The following is a 12,543-nucleotide window of genomic DNA, read 5'->3' on the forward strand; positions in this document are numbered from 1 at the left end:
CTTTGAGCATTACAAATTTTCTCATTCAGCAGATTCAGGAAATGTGACCTGGGTTCGAAAGCTGAAATAAATGATAAAGGTGCAATGCTCTCAGCTGCTATGCTCTTTATACATGAATGACAATTTCTTTCTAGAAGTGGGCTATGAAGGTTGTATAGCTATGTCTTCTCTATGGATTGAACCTAGCACCACTCCATAAAAGCTTAATTTATTTAGTATTTATATTTCTCACCCATGGTCCTGTAGGTGAGCCCTCCAAAATGAGAGTTGGTTTTCAAATCTGAGTGTTCTGTGAATTGGGTTATAACTGAGATACAGTACAGTAGCTTGGACCTCATTTAAGGAGGGCACTCATAAAATGGTGACACTGACCAACACCAAGAGATATATGCCACTTGTATCTCTCAGGAGACACAAGCAAAAGAAGCTCGCACTATGAAAAGAATTAAGCATTACTACAATGAGAACAGAAAGAGAGGTTCCCTAATCTAGTCCTTGGCAAAGAGGATGGATGTTCAGGAAAAGCTGCCCATAGGAAATGACACCATGCCGGACTCAGAGCACTGGTTAGACATAATCTGATAGTTGTTAAGTCTACAAGGCTGGATGTCTTAGTGGTATGAATTTGCTGCTGAAGTCCTAGAGGACTCCTGGAGAGCTTCTGGTCTTCAGTCTACATTGGAATCCTCATGAAATTACACTTAATATTGGCCCCAGTAAACAAGACAGACAGACTTGCCAGCGAGAGTGAGGGCAAGCAGGGAAAAAGCAGTTTCCTTCTATGTCCTTTTATCTGGGTCACTACCAGAAGGTGTGGCCCAGACTTAAGGTGGGTCCTCCTACTTTAAATCATCTGAGTAAACAAATACATCACAGGAGAGCCCAGCAACTCAGGTTTCAGTTGATTCCATTGCATTCAAATTGATAACCAAATTTAACCACAGCAACAGGTGAATAGAGAGGTGTGTGCAAAACACAAGGAAGCAGAAACAAAAAAAAAGCCACAACAAATCTTGGGATGCTATAAAATACTAGAGACTCAGGTCCTAAACAACAGAAATGTATTTTCTCATTGGGCTGGAGCTGTTTGCCAGTATGGTTGGATTCCAGTGAGGCCTCTGTTTCTGGCCTATAGACGGCTACCTTTCCACAGTGTGCTTTCATGGCCTTTCTTTCATGTATCCATACAGACACACCCAATCTTACCAGATTAATACCTCAGCGTTCTGACCTCATTCAGCTCTACTTCCTTAAGTTGAATCTCTAAATCCAGTTATAGTAGAGGTTCGGGGTCAACATATAATTTTGGACAAGACACAAATAGCAAAGTGTAAGAAATGATTTGTCAAGAAAGGGTTGTGTAAAATTACTCTGAAAATAGAACAAATGCACACACTTATCTATAAAATGAATTCATATAAAGTTTTAAGCTAACATCCCTCCAAAAAGGGACAATATTTATGAATTACTATGTTTCCATTAATGATTTGGAGTCCTTGTTAGAATGATTTGTGGTCCTTGCTTCACTTTCTTGAGGATTGCACATCTTTCCTTTATGGTAACCCTACTTAATTTTTGTCTACATGAATGCAGACTATGTTGTATTAGTTACTTGTTGCTGTGACAATATAGCTGACCAAAGAAACCTAAAGACGGTTTTCTTTTCTATCTCATAGTTGGAAGCTATAGTCTCTCATGATAAAAAGTCATGGCATTAGAAATATTTGGAGCAGCTGCACACATTATGTCTGCAGTCAGAACGTGGAGAGTGGTGAATGCTTATTCTCAGCCCACTTTCTTCTTTTTATTTAGATTGATGGTTAGGGTAATTCTTCCCACCTTGGTCAACCTACCTATACATTCCCTCACAGGCATGCTTAGACTTTTGTCTCCTAGAGGGGCCAAGATCAATGGTAACCATCAACCATATTATGAATCCAGAATTCAAAAATCATGCTTGCATTTCACTCTACCGTCTAGCTATCCAAGTTGGTATTAGGTTGACCTATTTGGGTTTTGTTGCCATTGTCCTGTGGGTCCTGCTTTTGGGTGAAAAATTGTTTTCTTCAGATTGTCACATCTACCAATTTTAAACTTCCATAGATGTTTTTCTTGTATTTAAGCTCCCATTAACAGTACTTTAGTCAAGATAGACACTTATAGAAGGAGATTCAATCACAGTGGGGTAAGAATAACAAGAGACAATTATTTTTACACTGGAGTTATTAGATTTGATGAGTTTATATGATAATTCAAGTGATGGGGTCTTGGCTATTTGTATAGACTAGGTTGGATTCCATGAGAGACATGATATAAAGATTTGTGCGACATCATAAGCTAGAAAGAAATAGAAACTTTGGAATAGTTCCCAGAAAGAATTTACAGAGTAGGAAGCAGGACTGCTGTGAAGTCCAAAGAAGACTGACATTTAGAGCTAGGAGACCAGAGATGGGTAGATGACTCAGGGGATAAAGTGCTTGTTTTTCAAAAATGGGTAACTCACTTCGGCTCTACATTGCCCATGTAAATGCCAGGCATGACCACACACTATAATCTCAGAATTAAGTAGGCTGTGCCAAGTGACTCTGAGGCAAGCTGACTAGATGAGATGGTGAGCTCTGGATTCAAGTGAGTGACTCTGTCTTAGTATGGAAAGCAATTGAGGAAGATACCTGGCATCAATCAACCTCTGACTTCCATAAGTGTGCAATATGTGTGAGCACCATGCACACATGCAAAGGGACACACACAAAAAACTAAAGAATAAATAAAAATAAAAAAGAGATAGTAGACTGAGGAACAAACCAACAGAAGCCAGGTGAGAGAAAAAGTAGGAAAGAGTACTGTTGTATAAATGAAGAGATAGGAGAGATTGAGGAATACCAAAAGTCTACATTTCTTATTGGCTACATATGATATTGAATCTCAGCCTCCCATCTTACTGCATTAGTGTAGTACTAGATGAGAAGATTTATTAGCCAGCAAATTGATGCTTGATAGCAAATGTCTTTCTTTTTTCCTTATTTTTACAGGTTTTTATTAAATGTTTTTTGCATACACATTTATATTCTTGCACATATATACAATAAAATAAGAGAATGTTTTAAAAGACATCCTTTTTGGAGACAGGTCTCACCAAGAATTCCAGGCTGACCTTGAACTTGAGGTCTTATGCCACAGCTTCCAAGTGCTGTAACTTTGTCACCATGCCCAATTACTAAGCATTAAATTCTGGAAAGAGGTCAAATAAGATAAGGCCTATGAGATGATATGATAGTGTACATAAGTGACCCCAAGAATTCCACCAGAAAACTTCTACAGCTGATAAACAACTTCAGCAAAATGGCTGGATACAAAAATAAGCCAAAAAAGTCAGTAGCCTTCCTATATACAAATGGTAATCACGCAGAGGAAGAAATTAGGGAAACTACACCCTTCATGATAGCCACAAGCAATATAAAACACCTAGGAGTAGCTCTAACCAAGCAAGTGAAGGACTTGTTTGAAAAAAAAAAAACTTCAAATCTCTCAAGAAGGTGATTGAAGATGACATCAGAAGATGGAAAGATCTCCCTTGTTTGTGGATCAGGAGAATTAACATAGTAAAAATGGCCATCTTACCAAAAGCAATCTACAGATTCAATGCAGTCTTCATCAAAATACCTACACAATTTAAAAAAGAAATTGAAAGATCAATTCTCAACTTCATATGGAAAAACAAAAAGCCCAGAATAGCTAACCAATCCTGTACAATAAAAGGTCCTCCAGAGAAATCTCCATCCCTGTTCTCAAGCTGTACTATATAGCAACAGTAAATAAAACAGCATGGTAATGGCATAGAAATAGGCTGGTTGGTCAATGGAATCAAATAGAAGACCCAGAAATAAATCCATACACATATGGGTGGACACTTGGATTTTGACAAAGAAGCCAAATCTATTCAATGGAAAAAGGATAACATCTTCAACAAATGGTGCTGGTCTAACTGGATGTCTACATGTAGAAAAATGCAATTAGACCCATATTTATCACTATGTACAAAACTCAAGTCCAAGTGGGTTAAAGACCTCAACATAAAACCAAAGACACTAAATAGGTTAGAAGAAAAGGTGGGGAAGAGCCTGGAACTCATTGGCACAGGAGACAACTTCCTGAACAGAACTCCAACAGCCCAGGCCTTAAGGCCAACAATTAATAAATGGGACCTCACGAGGCTGAGAAGCTTCTGTAAGGCAGAAGACACTGTCAACAGAACAAAGCAACAGTCTACAGACTGGGAAAAGATGTTCACCAACCCTACATCTGAAAAAAGTCTAATATCCAAAATATATAAAGAGCTCAATAAATTAAACACCACCAAACCCAATAACCCAATTAAGAATGGGGCTCAGAACTAAACAGAGAGTTCTCAACAGAGGAATATCTAATGGCTGAGAAACACTTAAAGAAATGCTCAACATCCTTAGTCATCAGAGAAATGCAAATCAAAACAACTCTGAGATTCCATCTTGCACCCATCAGAATGGCTATGATCAGAAACTCAAGTGACAGTACATGCTGTCGAGAATGTGGAGAAAGGGGACCACTCCTTCATAGCTGGTGGGAATGCAAACTAGTACAGCCACTTTGGAAATCTATCTGGCATTTTCTCAGAAAATCGGTAATAGGGCTTCCTCAAGACCCAGCTATTCCACTCCTTGGAACATACCCAGAAGATGCTCCATCACACAACAAGGACATATGCTCAACTGTGTTCATAGCAGCCTTACTCATAATAGCCAGAACCTGGAAACAACCTAAATGTCCCTCAGTTGAAGAATTGATGAAGAAACTGTGGTACATTTACACAATGGAATACTATTAAGCTCTTAAAACAAGGAAATCCTGAAATTTGCAGGCAAATGGATAGAACTAGAAATAATCATCCTGAGTGAGTTAATCCAGACCCAGAAAGACTCACAGGTTATATACTCACTTATAATTGGACACTAGCCACAAAGGCATGTCCCATGAAAGTCTCCACTTACCAAGAGATTGGGATAAATGCGGGGACGTCCTATTGGAACTCTTGGTGAGAGAAGCATGGGAGAATGGGGAAATATAAGGATCCAGAAGGTCCTAGAAATGTACAAGAAGAACATCTGGACCCAGGGGGGTCTGCTGAAACTACTGTACCAAACAAGGACAATACATGCAGTAAACATTGAACCCCTATTCAGATCTAGGCAATGGACAGCACATTCTCCGCAGTTGTGTGGAGAGTGAGGACTGCCTCTGACATGAACTCTGGTGCCCCATATTTGATTACTTCTCCTTGGTGGGGAGGCCTGGTGGCACTCAGAGAAAGGATAACCAGGCTACCAGGAAGAGACCTGATAGGATGTGACCATATGGTTAGGGAAGAGGTACCCTTCTGTCATAGACCTAGGGGAGGGGAATAGGGTAAAAGAGGGAGGGAGGGAAGAAATGGAGGATACAAGTGAAGGAATAACAACTGAGGTGTAATCTGAATAAATTAATTAAATAAAAAAGGGAAAGAAAGATAAGGGCTATCAAATGGGACAAGTAGACATTTGGCAGGTTTCTTATCTAATAAACAAGCTGGTAAGTACTTTAGACTCCGTAAACAGTATAGTGTTGTATGTAAGCAACTGTGACTTGTACAATGATAAAAAAGAACCACCCATAACAGATTGATAAATGAGTGTATTTTAGTAAAACTTTGTAAACCAAAACAGGCAGTGACCTGGATTTAACTCATGGACTTAAGTTTGCCATCCTTGTTATTTAGTCCTGTAGTTTACTGATTACCTTGGTGAAGGATATGTCTACATATTGGGAGGCAAAAATCATACTGTAATAATTGAAGAAGTAGAAATGGAGGGTACAACAAGCTTTTGTGACGTTATACAGTAAGGGTCAGAAAATGTAAATCCTGGAGGGTTAGACCAGGTTTGGAGAGGGGTTGCTATGTCTCAGGGAGATTCTTGCATGGTCAAGGGAGAAGACTGCCATGTTGCCTATATTTAAGCTTTTTGTGAGCTGCCACTGGAGATTAACTGACTTGTTTAGATTTAATGAATATTTATTAAGAAAATTAAAAATCAACAGTTTGGCTACAGGACTGAAGCTCAATGAAGCCTCTGTGGAGGATAATTCTGCCAAAGCTGCTGGCATGGGGTGAGGATTAGTTCTTAGGCTGTCACTGCAGGTTCTTTTTACACTTCTGTGCTAGAGCAACATACTCAGCAAATAGACAAAACTCCTTTTCTCAGACAGCATGCTGGTTGGAGGAGAGTGGCGTTTCTGAGGTCCTCAAGCAGCTAGCTGCTTACAGGAGCTTGGCGTGCCCGCACAGTTGTATGACTCATACTCATGGCCTTCCAGGAACAAAAGGCTATTGATTTTTACCCCCTTGACTGTCTTAAGAAGAGCAAGTGAGAGGGAAAGGACAAAGGAGAGGTCTTCATTCTGAGTTCCTCACGGCGTTTTCTATGAGCAGAGAATTGGATATGAATTGATCTAGATTCATTTTGATCATCTAATTTGTCAACAAGACTGCAGACCTTTTAAGAGCAAGAGTCAAGGTTTTTTTCTCCCTCCTCATCCAGTGATGAGAGAAAGACAGCTTAGCTCTTTTCATCACTCTGCTGGTGACTTTGTAATGACAATGACTATCAGAAAGCTTGGGATTCTTCCCTCATTTGAATCAGCCTTGAAATCCTCCAGTGTTGAGGATGTTCAGGATGTGGCAGTAGGTTTGGGACACTGACTGATCCTTTAATGCCTCCTTCTGCCCTTTCCTGACAACACCCTTGGAGATATCTTTTGGGAAATCTAAGCGACCAATTCCTTCCCTGAGGGTAAATACCTTGTCCATGATGGCTAATCTTAGATAGACAAGGTGTCTCCTTGCACTTTTACATCTGGAGGCAGGTGTCACTAATATTTAGTGTCATCTACTGCTCTGACCCAAGAAGGAATCATTTCTTCAAGCCACAATGAACAAGGTGAAATGTATAAGTTTTTCTAGTGCCTTTAGATTCCTGAGCAAGTACTGGGTATGATGCTGCATTCTGTCTTCCTGTAATTGTATGCAGGTAGATGACTGCTGAGCTTCATGTCTGCCAGATAATATGTTACTAAACTGCTGCCCCAAAAGCTTAGTCCATCAGGGGAGGGACAGGTTGGAGGAGTAGCTGAGCATAGCTGAAGTATTGGCTCTTGTTTTGAGATTAACTTCTAGTATTAGATTTTGACTGTACTTGAGTTACAGTCCTTGTGAAACCACATATTACTTCATCTTTTGATGGAATCTGAGTATTCAAGAATGACAGTTTTATTTCTTGCTTCTAAGTTCATTCTCCGTGTCTATCTCTGTGGGTCATAGACAACTCTTGCCCCTGTCCAATGGATGGCAGACAGTTTACAATACCCTTTGCCCACGATTTCACTAAGAGCTCCTTTAAATACATTTGCCTTTCCTGTTTGAAGATTATTCTATTGACAGAGCATGAATGGATGTGAGTCATTAAAAGCAAGCTTATTGTGTTTTATGTGTATGTATATTTTGACTGTGCACCATGTTCGTGACTGGTGTCTATAGTGACTAGAAGAAGGCATTGGATCCCCTGGGACTCAAGTTATATATGGTCACGAGTTACCATGTGTGTCCTGGAGATCAAACCCAGGTCCTCTGGAAGAGCAGCCAGTGCTCTTATCCTTTGAACTATCTCTTCTGCCCCCAGATGTAAGTCATTTTACTTAAAAAAAAAAAAAAAGAAAGAAAAAAAGGAGATTTACTTATTGTGTATACAGTATTCTGCCTGCACACCAGAAGAGGGCATCAGATCTCATTATAGGTGGCTGTGAGTCACCATGTGGTTGCTGGGAGTTGAACTCAGGATCTCTGGAAGAGCAGACAGCATTCTTAACTGCTGAGCCATCTCTCCAGCTCTCATTTTACTTTTGTGTGTAGGGGAAAAGAGTCACTTGAAACCCAGTGTCTTTTTGCCAGACATGGATGGTAAGCATAAACAAAATTTATAGATATGTAGAGTCCAGTTTAAGAACCAGTAAAATGAATGTTTTTTGCTTCTCCCTTTCTCCATCCCAGAGTCTACCTGAAGGAAAATAGTGCATCATTTTCATCTGTCACAACACCTGAGATTAGCTTCTCCTTTGAGGTAAGTAGAAATCCTGTTAAAATAGAAATCTATTCTTTAAAAAAATTGGGACCATCATTTACTACTTGATCTGATTTCATTAGCCCCCAAGGTGACCATCATTCTATTCTTGTCACTGAATTTTCTCCTCAAATAATCAATTTTCTCCTGGTGTGATTGTCACATATGTCTTAATTAAGGAAAAGAAAGAGAAAGTAGTTGAGGGGTTACTTTATAAGAGGAAGTTAGGGGAGATAGTTCTAGTTTTTCAGAGAATTAGCTGCTTTTTCAGAGGACCCAGGTTAAGGACCAACACCTACCTGGTGGATCACAATTGTTTATATATCTAGTTTTTGGGGAATCCAATGACTCTTCTGGACTCTGGGGGCACCAGGCATGTACATGGTGAGAATATGCAGGCAAAACTTATTCATACATTCATACCCATAATATAGAAATAAGTAGTTATTTTAGAAAAGTGTTAGTCATGTAACAGGTAATCAGCATGTCAGAGGAGAAGGAAAACAGTGGCAATTACTCTGCAGCCAAGTTGTCCACAGTATGATTAGACCAGCATTTTCTTGATAGTCTTCTTTTCCCATTTCTATTTTTCTTCTTATACAAGAATTTATGCTACCTGTTCCCTAATTCTCTCTTCCTTTACCTCTTTTTAAATTTTTTATTAAATTTATCTATTCAGTTTACACTCTGGTAACAACCGCCTCCCTCCTCTCCTCCTGGTTCCACCCTCCTACCCTCCTACCTTTTTCCCCATCCCCCTTCTCCTTCTCCTGCTATGGACTCTGTTGCCTTCTTTTGGATCACTTTCCCCTGACTGGCCTGCCTTGTCTAGCCTCAGTGGAAGAGGATGCTTTTAGTCCTGATGCAACTTGATGTACCTTTATCTCTTTAGCATTTCTCTTGCATTGTTCTCTGTTCTAAAAAAAAAAATAATAATAATCCTTTCTTTTTTTCTTCTATGATCACCCCCCTGTTTTCTAGAGTGACCATAGCATAGAACTAGTCTCTATGTAACTTGCTTCATTAATCAGATAAAGTTGTATTTCATGTCCAGAAACCACAAATCAGCCATGGTGTTCGGCTTTTCATTTCTCCCTCAGAAACCTAAGACCAATATATTCCACTGTGTTCTTTTTTTACCCATACAAATTGGTGACACTTGGTTGTATAAAGGTTTTCTGGTGAGGGGGCAGAAAGAATCCTAATAGTTGCTGGAGGCAAAGAAAGAAAGTAGAAGGCCTTCAAGTCAAGCTTGATGTGGGAGTGTGGCTCAGTTTGTCCGAGAGGCCTAGAGCCTGAGGCCTGAGTGATTTGCAGTTGGGATGGGGAGAGATACCATTTTCTCAGAATGAAGGGGGGATGTTAGAGCACTCACAGGGCTTCATATGAGGAGTTAATTAGTGAATAATGACTTCTTGGCATCCATGTCAAATATATTTTAAACAACTAGTCAAAGCACAGAAGCAGAATTCTTTCTTTACAATTTTATTTACAAAATGTATTAAAACTTTGTACAATACCTCATGGCACTGGGGTTCGGTAATTATGCCCACACATGCAATTTACACTTTTACGGCCATTAGTTTGCTTGGCAATTTTTCTGTTCACTGAAGTACAGCTTTAACAACAAAAAGAAAAGAATTGGGAAAAAATATCCTCAAGTGACTACCGCCAAACTCTCATAGCTTGTAGTTAATAGCAGAAATTTGAAGCAATCAACATTTTTTTAAACATGCAAGTTTTTTTTAAAATAACAAACCAATTTACCCGCTTCTTAATCTCAGTAAAGTTTCCTCTCTGAAAAACTGATTTGAGTCAATAAACATACATTTCTCTTTATACAGTGCCTATGAAAAACGTTTGTGTATAGGTTGGTTTGTTTATACAACTTCATATTCACACAGCGTTAGCTTCCCACACTGGGACATTATAGCATTCATAAGTTGAAAAATCACAGTTTCATGAAAACAAAACAAAACACAACAGCTTTCTTTTGTGTTCAATACCATTTAAAATCTGACAGGTGAGTTATTTGCTTATGACACACTTTCTGGAATGAAAGTTTATATTACACCTTTCTGGAAATGTTTCATTGGAACGAGACCTCTTCCTTTCTTTTCTAAAGACGAGAGCAAATATGCAGCGAGTCAACTAAGCATCTAAGGGTCACACTTGGGAAATGAAGGTGGGCTCCTAATTTGTACAGTCTGGAAACTTTCCAATGCACGTTACTGATGAGAGCAAACTACTGAACTACATAAAGCATACGTCGTCGTTATATAGGAGGTAATTAGTGAGCGGAGACTATTTCCTCTGACTGTTCTGATGATGCCAACAGCAGGTATGCAATTAGTTACTTGATAGCCCATGGAGCAGTGGAGCAATCTTCGGTGAGTCAGTAGAGAAACTGCTCCAAGCAAGGACCTGGGAGTGATGCTGAGGTCCCTCAGGTTAGCAATAGGTTTGGGAATGCATCTTAGTCTTTGCAAACTAGAAAAGGACACATGCAGTCTGACAGAGAGCCACAGGCAGGCGGTAACAGGCAACAGTTGGTAAAACAGACCTAGCAAGAGTATAAAGTCAGATTGAGAACTGTGGTCTGAATCCACTGGCCTGCCTTGCAACACGGTCCTGTCTCCGTGTTGTACACTTGAAAGGCATACTTAGCAGAGAAAGCAGAGCTAAACACAGTGTTTTTTTTTTCTGAGAAAGATATTCCAAACACAACTGGGGAATAGGCAGCCTTTCCCTCACCTCAATGCTTACTACTCGGCTATATTGACTTAAAATGCACACGGAAGCAAGAAAAACAGATCTATGAGCTGTAATTCCAGGCTCCTTGGAAAGCTCCGGGATCCATTTTAGGAAAGCACCGAGAGGTATGCCTGATAGTGCTCCGCCCCTTTGTACACACAGAAGTCAATTTCAAAAGCTCTACGAATCCCTTTCTCTCCACTATGGGAAATTTGCCAAACATTTTTTTTTTCACAAAACCATTGCAAGAACACTAAGTCATCACTCATTTTCTTTCCCAAAGCCATTTGAATTTTCTGAAGTGTCACACTTACATTCTAAAGATTTACACGTTTCAGCAACATCAAAAGGAAATAGGGTGCACAGAACATCACCACCAACAGGAAATACCAAAAACATCTGATCAGCAGATCCTAGAAGAAATGCCAGTTTGTCTGCCCAAACACTGGGAGACAGATTTTTTTTTTTTAAATCAGGAGGAATTACTTCTTTTAGCTAGATGGGTCTACTTGCTGAATTAAGATTAAATTGTGTGTGTGTGTGTGTTTGTGTGTGTGTGTGTACATAGTGCATGTATGCATGTGTGTGTATATTAAAGAACATGGTTTTGAATACTGTGCAGTGGTATCAAAGAATGGCTTTTGTTGAACTGATGTTTTGAATAAGATTTTTTTTCGCATACTGGAATCTTGCATGTCCATTTTTTGTTGGTTTTATTTTAATTTTTTTCAAGCAAAGCAAAAAGATTTCAATGATGGTTTGCATTGTCGCGAGTCTCAGAGTGTTCCATAAGGCACTGAAGGAAAAAAAAATCAGTTTTTCCTATTGAAAGGTCATTGCACCATCAGCAATATTCGTGTCATGCCCGACACCAAGGAGAGTGAAATCTGGCTCAGGATCCTTGAAGCAGCCACGTTTTCAGTGATTTCCTCTCATTGCATGCTTCCAGTGGGAAGGGATCTGCAAAGGCAAGGGGACATTACAGTGTAAAGGGACTTTTTATTGGGAACCAAGATGTTTATTAATGGCTCAGTTGACTTTGGACAAAAAAACGTGACTGTTTTCTTAAACTGCCATTACTAGAGCCATTCTCTACCCCTGGATGGATTAGATATAGGCAACAGGTCTGGTTAAAATTTTCAACTGGATGCAGATGCTTTGGGATAGATTAAATTAAAGTGGTTTTCTAAGATATGCATGGCTTGTACTAACATGCAGGAAATCTACCTCAAGACTTTAATCACTCAGGGTGTAGGTATATTAGCAAGTTTTAGTGGCATTTTAATAGAGATAGTCAGGACAAATTCACTGCAGAGTATATTCTGATTGCAGAGGTGACAAGGATTTTTTTTTTTTACCTAGGACAGAGGGTACACAGTATTATAGCTTACAGGATTCAAATCCATTTTGACTATGAGAAAAAAAATTCTTATTTGTTCCTTGACTGGGGACTGCCCATTCATCTTAATACCTTCAGCCTTAGTGTTTAAAGTCTGTAAGTAACACCCGGAGTTTAAAGGGATAGCACATTCTAGAAAACAGGCAAAAGCAATGATACCCATGAAGCAGCTTGGCATCTATGGGTACTTTGCCTTGAAACTAG

The 12,543-nt window shown here is 39.4% G+C and overlaps 1 protein-coding gene across 7 annotated transcripts in view; it reads right to left on the reverse strand.

Annotated features, from left to right (window-relative positions):
* Positions 1-9,657: 9,657 nt before the first annotated feature.
* GRIA3 (glutamate ionotropic receptor AMPA type subunit 3) overlaps positions 9,658-12,543 on the reverse strand; it is a 277,428-nt gene continuing 274,542 nt past the window's right edge. For all 7 annotated transcript variants that reach the window (XM_084790517.1, XM_084790521.1, XM_084790518.1 and 4 more), the window contains one exon: positions 9,658-11,900. The gene's annotated coding sequence lies outside the window, so the exon portion shown is untranslated. The remainder of the gene's footprint in view (positions 11,901-12,543) is intronic.

The sequence above is a fragment of the Acomys minous genome (assembly GCF_964271855.1).
Source record: "Acomys minous genome assembly, chromosome: 7".
Taxonomy (NCBI): domain Eukaryota; kingdom Metazoa; phylum Chordata; class Mammalia; order Rodentia; family Muridae; genus Acomys; species Acomys minous.